Raw genomic sequence first — 7,500 nt, forward strand, 5'->3', positions numbered from 1 at the left:
GCTCCGGACGGGGAGGGGGGGCTCAGGTCTCCACAAAGGGGAGGCCCTGACCGGCCCCAGGGGACCGGCCAGCCCCTCTCCGCCCTGGAGCTAGGCGGATGGGACTTGGGCTCCGGACGGGGAGGGGGGGCTCAGGTCTCCCCACAAAGGGGAGGCCCTGACCGGCCCCTGGGGACCGGCCAGCCCCTCTCCGCCCTGGAGCTTGGCGGATGGGACTTGGGCTCCGGACGGGGGGGGGGGGCTCAGGTCTCCCCACAAAGGGGAGGCCCTGACCGGCCCCGGGGGACCGGCCAGCCCCCTCTCCGCCCTGGAGCTAGGCGGATGGGACTTGGGCTCCGGACGGGGAGGGGGGGCTCAGGTCTCCCCACAAGGGGAGGCCCCGACCGGCCCCGGGGGACCGGCCAGCCCCCTCTCCGCCCTGGAGCTAGGCGGATGGGACTTGGGCTCCGGACGGGGAGGGGGGGCTCAGGTCTCCCACAAAGGGGAGGCCCTGACCGGCCCAGGGGACCGGCCAGCCCCCTCTCCGCCCTGGAGCTAGGCGGATGGGACTTGGGCTCCGGACGGGGAGGGGGGGCTCAGGTCTCCCCACAAAGGGGAGGCCCGACCGGCCCCGGGGGACCGGCCAGCCCCCTCTCCGCCCTGGAGCGAGGCATCCGGGTGGGTCTCAGGCTGCGGATGGGACTTGGGCTGTGTGCATATGGGAAGGCGCTAATTCTGCAAGGACAGGACGGACGGTCCCTTGATCCTTCCTTAGGTTCACCTACGGAGGTGTTCTTGTTACGACTTTAAATTCAGATAGTCAAGTTTAATCTTCTTGGCCGAACCCCGGGCGGGGCCGGTCCGTGGACGGCTCGGAGGCATCCGAGCCGTCCTCTGAGATTGGTGAAGCCTTCCTTGGATGTGTTTGCCATTCTCTCCGATCGGTTACGCCTTCCTTGGATGTGTTTGCCATTCTCTCCGATTAGTCATGCCTTCCTTGGATGTGTTTCGCCATTCTCTCCGATTAGTCATGCCTTCCTTGGATGTGTTTCGCCATTCTCTCCGATTAGTCAGGCCTTCCTTGGATGTGTTTCGCCGTTCTCTCTGATTAGGCATGCCTTCCTTTGATGGGTTCTCCATTCTCAGTCCTGCAGGGTTGGAGGAACCGTCCGCCGAAGCGCCGGTACCGAAGCACCGGGGCCCACGGGGGCCATCCATGGCAGGTGAGGTGGAGAACCAGCACGGAAGTCATGCCTCTCTCCGCCGGGGAGAGACGGGGCGTCTGGGTCTCGCTGAGGAGGGACGGCCACGGGCAGAAGCGCAGCTCCGCTGCGTTCGTGCCCGGGCCTGGAGGCGAGCCTGCGGGGCTGGAGGAACCGTCCGCCGAAGCGCCGGTGCCGGGGCACCTTGGCCGGCGGGGGCCCTCCACGGCAGGCCACGTGTGCTTATCGGTCGGTCGGAGATGTTGGGCTGGAAGCCAGACTTCCGACAGGCACGTGGGACGGACCGTAATCCGCTCACAGTGCACTGCGGTCGGCTTGGCTGAAGCCAGACCCTGGGGGACACTGACGGAGCTCCAGAAGAACCAGGGAGCCGTCCACGGACTGATTACAGCCCTGGACAGACTCACCAGAGCGGCCAGAGCCCGCCAGCCAATCGCCAGGTAGATCCATCGACTTGGAGAGCTCCTGCACACATGGAACCGTGAGCGGGGAAAAACGTTCAAAAACGGCCGAAAACCCCATAAATCACCGACTTACCTTCTCATCTGGGGCCAGCGAAGGCCCCTGGAGGGGTCCACGGCCGAAAATCCGCTCTTCTTCCGGAATTGGTGGTCTCGAAAAACTCTCTCCTGAAATCCCGCCGGTGGGGTTTTTAGGAACGGGTAACGGAAGTTCCGTTTTCCCCGATTGGGCGGGGCTTAAGCGCCTGTTCAGGGAGGGCAATGCTTTTATGCCTTTTCTGCGCCCCTGGTCAGGCATAGGGACTTTGAAAAATTTCAGGACTGCACCCGCGATGGCCCGGACTGTGAGCCTTCGCGGGTGCAGGCCTGGTGGCCTGCGGTAAGGGACCGGGGATAGGGACCGGGGAAAGGGACCGGGGATAGGGACCGGGGAATGGGACCGGGGATAGGGACCGGGGAATGGGACCGGGGAATGGGACCGGGGGATCGGACCGACGTTTCGCACCCAGAATTCGGCCCCGATATTCGGCCCCGATATTCGGAGCCCTGGGTGATAGAGAACCGGTGGGGCTCCGGACGGGGAGGGGGGGCTCAGGTCTCCCCACAAAGGGGAGGCCCTGACCGGCCCCGGGGGACCGGCCAGCCCCCTCTCCGCCCCGGAGCTAGGCGGATGGGACTTGGGCTCCGGACGGGGAGGGGGGGCTCAGGTCTCCCCACAAAGGGGAGGCCCTGACCGGCCCCGGGGGACCGGCCAGCCCCCTCTCCGCCCTGGAGCTTGGCGGATGGGACTTGGGCTCCGGACGGGGAGGGGGGGCTCAGGTCTCCCCACAAAGGGGAGGCCCTGACCGGCCCCGGGGGACCGGCCAGCCCCCTCTCCGCCCTGGAGCTAGGCGGATGGGACTTGGGCTCCGGACGGGGAGGGGGGCTCAGGTCTCCCCACAGAGGGGAGGCCCTGACCGGCCCCGGGGGACCGGCCAGCCCCCTCTCCGCCCTGGAGCTAGGCGGATGGGACTTGGGCTCCGGACGGGGAGGGGGGGCTCAGGTCTCCCCACAGAGGGGAGGCCCTGACCGGCCCCGGGGGACCGGCCAGCCCCTCTCCGCCCTGGAGCTAGGGCCGGGGGGGTCCTGGGGGGGCGGCACCGAGGGAGGGGGCCAGGGGGGGGCCCCACTCAGGGTGGGGGGACCGGGGGGGTCCGCCCGTGGATGGGGGGGGTCAGCTCACCCCATCCGCGTGACCCAAGGGGCGCTTTCGCTAACCCCACTTAGGGTCCTAACATGGTCGACCGCGGGTGCGGTCGACCCCCCCGCAGGTGCGGGAGATGGGGGGGCCCGACGGACGGGACCGAAGATCCCGTCCGCAGTTCCGCCCCGCTTCTTCGGCGGCGCCGGATGCAGCACACCTGTTTCCAATCAGGGCCGAGGAACCGGCCCGATTGGCCACAGGTGTACTGCATCCCACTTGATTGGTAGGACGGCTACTTAGGCAGAGGCGCGTTCCTTGCAGCCTCATTCGGAGTCTTGCAGCAGCCGGGTGAGTACCAATGACCGCTTCAAAGTTTGACAACCGATGCCCAGTGTGCTCCCGCAGATCGTGGCGTCTGAGGGAACACCTGGACGGCAAGCACAAGGTGAGGAACCCCGTCGAGCGTCGCATCCTGCTTGCCTACGCCAGGGGGCGGGTGAATGTGAGGGGAATGCGCTGTCCGGTCCAGGGCTGCGCTTACGGCGGTCGGCGCGTGCCCCAACACCTCCAAGAGTCCCACCGTGACCTGGGTCCGCGGCGGAAGAGGCGGCTTCTGACCGGCCTCCAGTGGCAGAGGACACTGGAGAAGCTGAGGGAGCTGAGGCGCTCCCACCCGCACCCGTCTCTAGCTACGGGGCTCGACCTCGAAGAGGCCCGCGTTGCCCAGCTGTGGGGACTCGGCCCACTCCGCCACGGAGGGTGGCGGTGGTGGAGGACGAGGAAAGCGACGAGGAGGAGGAGGACGAGGAGGAGGACGAGGAGGTGGAGGTTGAGCCGAACGAGGAGGAGCAGGAGGAGGAGGAGGAGGAGCCGGAGGAAGACGACCACGGTTCCCCCCCGGCGTCTCCAGAAGCTCCGCAACCACCATCGCCTCCAGAACCATCGCCTCCCCGCCCCGCCGAGCCGCAAATGCTGACCGAATCTTCGGACCAGGAGTCGGAGCCGGAGCCGGGGAGCCAGCAGCAGCAGCAGCCGCAGCAGCAGCAGCAGCAGCAGCAGGAGGAGGGATCCGGCAGACAGAGTCCCACCTCGACCACACCCGACCCGGTGCGTAAACCCATAGAGTTCCCTGAATGCGTTGTACGTTACATGAGCGGTTACAAGCGGCACCTAGTGGGTGCTCTGCCATCCAAGAAGCACGTGGAAAACGTACGGTCCAAGATGGGCCGGCTGACCCAGTTCCTTGACCGCATGGCCGAGGGCAAGAGCGACCTGGGCTCCTGGAAGTTCCTCGACGACGCCGACCGGGTGATGGGCTGGCCGGCCGACCTGCTGACAAAGGGGAAGAAGATAACAACGGTCAAGGTGTACCTCGTCAACACGGGACAGTTCCTCACCTACTTCAGCGAAACTCCACCCGAGGGCTCCAGGGTCACCAAGCGAGGCCTGGTGTCCGTCGCACGCGCCCTCAAGTCCGCTGCCAGTCAGATATCCACCACCGTCGTCCTCCACCAGATCCAGGTGAAGGACGACAAGGAGCGACGCACTGTAACGCCGGAACTTCTACGCAGGTGCCTGGAGCGATGCCGGACCTGCATACCAGTGCTGTTGCGCGACTTATCGCGGAGGAAGCGCGACGTCAACCTACGGAACCAGCTCATAGGCTACTTCGGTTTGTATGTGGCTTCTCTCTACGGCCACAGAACCGGGGTGGTCAGCAACATGAGAGTGAGTGAGGGTAGAAGAAGCCGAACAGTCGGGATCCAGGCACGACTCGTCCGGCTACGTGATCAACGTGAGTGCCCCGCCGCAGCGAAAGCGCTTCATCCCGGGTGCAGAACCAGAACTCCGGGTAAACTGACTTTCGTTCTCGTCGTATGTTCCTCCGCAGGTCAGGCACCACAAGACCAACCGGGCCTTCGGGAGCGCCCAGCTCTTCCTGACGCCGGAGGAATACGGTTGGTTGAGAAGATGGATGGCCATACGCAGAGAGCTGCGCCCCGACTCGGACCTGATGTTTTTCAACCTGAACGGAGGCCCCGTCAACAAGCTGACGTCCTTCGCCCGCGACGCCTGGGCCAGGATGCGCCTGCCGGGTAGCCCCTCGTTGACAGACATACGGACCGCCGTGGCCACCATGGTAGGTGTTGAGCTGGTGATGCCGCCGTGAAGCTTTAACCCACCCCCAGCCTCTGTTCCTGTACTTACCTGTCTGTCTCTCTCTCTCTCTCTGCAGGCCAGGAACACGCAGTGCGCTGAGGTCCGGCAGCGTATGTCCCAGCTGATGTGTCACGACACTAGGACCGCGGACCGCTTCTATGCCATGCAACTGACTGTCAGCCAGTTGGCAGACATGCGGAGGACCTTCGACCTCTCCAGGGAGGCTGACCAGCAGCCGCTGGAATAATGTGATTGTGTTCAATAAAGCGTTTCATACGCCACTTCCCCCGTGTTTTGTGCTTGTTTGCTGGGTAAAATCCTGTTCTTCCGTGAGAACCAGGAACCGTGAAAGTGTTTTGAATTGTACCCCAGCCATGGCTCCAGAGACGCGGCTAACGGAGAACCGGGACGGCTGCCTCTCTGAGATGAGGGGAGCGCTCTGGAGCTACTCTCCCCAGCCATGGCTCCAGACACACGGGTAACAGAGAACCAGCATTGCTGCCTCTGTGGCTATGGTACAGCGGAGCAAAGCCCCGGAGCAGAGCAGAGCCCGCCGGCAATTCACCACCAAGATCCGTGCAGCTAGAGAGCTCCAGCAGTGCCACAGAGCGCTCCACTGGCCTTATCCAGGCCGTGGGAGCCTCCCCGCAGCGGCCAGAGCCCGCCAGCAAGTCCCCACCAAGATCCGTGCAGCTAGAGAGCTCCAGCAGTGCCACAGAGCGCTCCACTGGCCTTATCCAGGCCGTGGGAGCCTCCCCGCAGCGGCCAGAGCCCGCCAGCAAGTCCCCACCAAGATCCGTGCAGCTAGAGAGCTCCAGCAGTGCCACAGAGCGCTCCACTGGCCTTATCCAGGCCGTGGGAGCCTCCCCGCAGCGGCCAGAGCCCGCCAGCAAGTCCCCACCAAGATCCCTGGAGCTAGAGACCTCCAGCAGAACCACCAGCGAAAAGGCAACAAAATGGCGGAAACGGACCGAAAGAGGCTGCCTCTGCGGGCAGCGGGACACTCACCAGAGCAGCCGGAGCCCAGGGAGGCAACCGGCAGCGAGATCCATGGAGTTACCGAGCTCTGGGAGAGAACCAGCGAAAACGGGGAAAAACGCTCAAAAATGCAGGAAGGAAGAGCCGCAGCTCCATGCTCTGGGCATATCTGAGGCATGGGAAGGGCCCTGGAGGGCTTCAGGCCCAAAAATCCGCTTCTCAATGGGCCTAGCCGTTCTTGAAAAAGCTCCTCTTCCAATTCTGCCGGCGGGGTTTTGTCTTATGTGAGCTGGAAGTGCTATTTTCCCCGATTGGGCGGGGCTTAAGCGCCTGTCCAGGGCGGCCAATGCTTCGTATACCCGGAAACCCATTTTTAATTTCTCCCGGCTCCTGTGAACGTGCTAAAAATCATTCGACCGCACAGGGCTGTCCTACGGAACACGGGCAAACGGCCCGTGGTGCGTTTTTCCCGGATTTCGGCGTTTTTGACCGATTTTCGAACGTTTTTCCGGCGCGACTTCCGCCGCTTGCCCCGCTCCGGGGAAACCGTTTAAAAATGGGAGACCCACGCCGAATTGTTCTCCTGGCTTAGGCATTCACGGGGATATATGGCTTCCCCGGGTAGAACGCGTTTTCACCCGCTCTACCGGAAGTTGAAGTTGACCGGGCGGAAAAACGGCACTCTTTCGCGGCTTAAAAATCGGGGAAACTGTATAAAAATCAGAGACCCACGCCGAATTGTTCTCCTCAGCGAGACCTTTAAAAGCATGTATGGCTTGCCCGGGTGGCATTCATTTTTACACGCTTTTTCGCAAGTTGAAGTTGACCGACCGGAGCGAAAACTCACAGGCGGAATCCATCGCTCAAGCACGGGGGAGAGAAGCGAGACTGCAGCCTCTAGGAGAACCGGGGGCCACGCTCCGGAGCCACTCAACCCGGCAGAGGCTCCACAATCCCGGGTAACAGAGAACCGGGACAGCAGCCTCTCTGAGAACCAGGAATCGGTAAAGTGTTTTTAATTCTACCCGGGACAGGGGACCAGAGCCCCGGGTAACAGAACTGGGACAGCAGCCTCTCTGAGAACCAGGAATCGGTAAAGTGTTTTTAATTCTACCCGGGACAGGGGACCAGAGCCCCGGGTAACTGAACCGGGAGAGCAGCCTCTCTTAGAACCAGGCCTGGAGCTCACCGTGTGAGAACCAGGAATCGTTAAAGTGTTTTTAATTCTACCCGGGACAGGGGACCAGAGCCCCGGGTAACAGAGAACCGGGACGGCAGCCTCTCTGAGAACCAGGCCTGGAGCTCACCCAGTGAGAACCAGGAATCGTTAAAGTGTTTTTAATTCTACCCGGGACAGGGGACCAGAGCCCCGGGTAACTGAACTGACACAGCAGCCTCTCTGAGAACCAGGCCTGGAGCTCACCCAGTGAGAACCAGGAATCGTTAAAGTGTTATTAATTCTACCCGGGACAGGGGACCAGAGCCCCGGGTAACTGAACTGACACAGCAGCCTCTC

The sequence above is a fragment of the Poeciliopsis prolifica genome, unplaced genomic scaffold (assembly GCF_027474105.1).
Source record: "Poeciliopsis prolifica strain line A6 unplaced genomic scaffold, Auburn_PproV2 SCAFFOLD310, whole genome shotgun sequence".
NCBI classification, from domain to species: domain Eukaryota; kingdom Metazoa; phylum Chordata; class Actinopteri; order Cyprinodontiformes; family Poeciliidae; genus Poeciliopsis; species Poeciliopsis prolifica.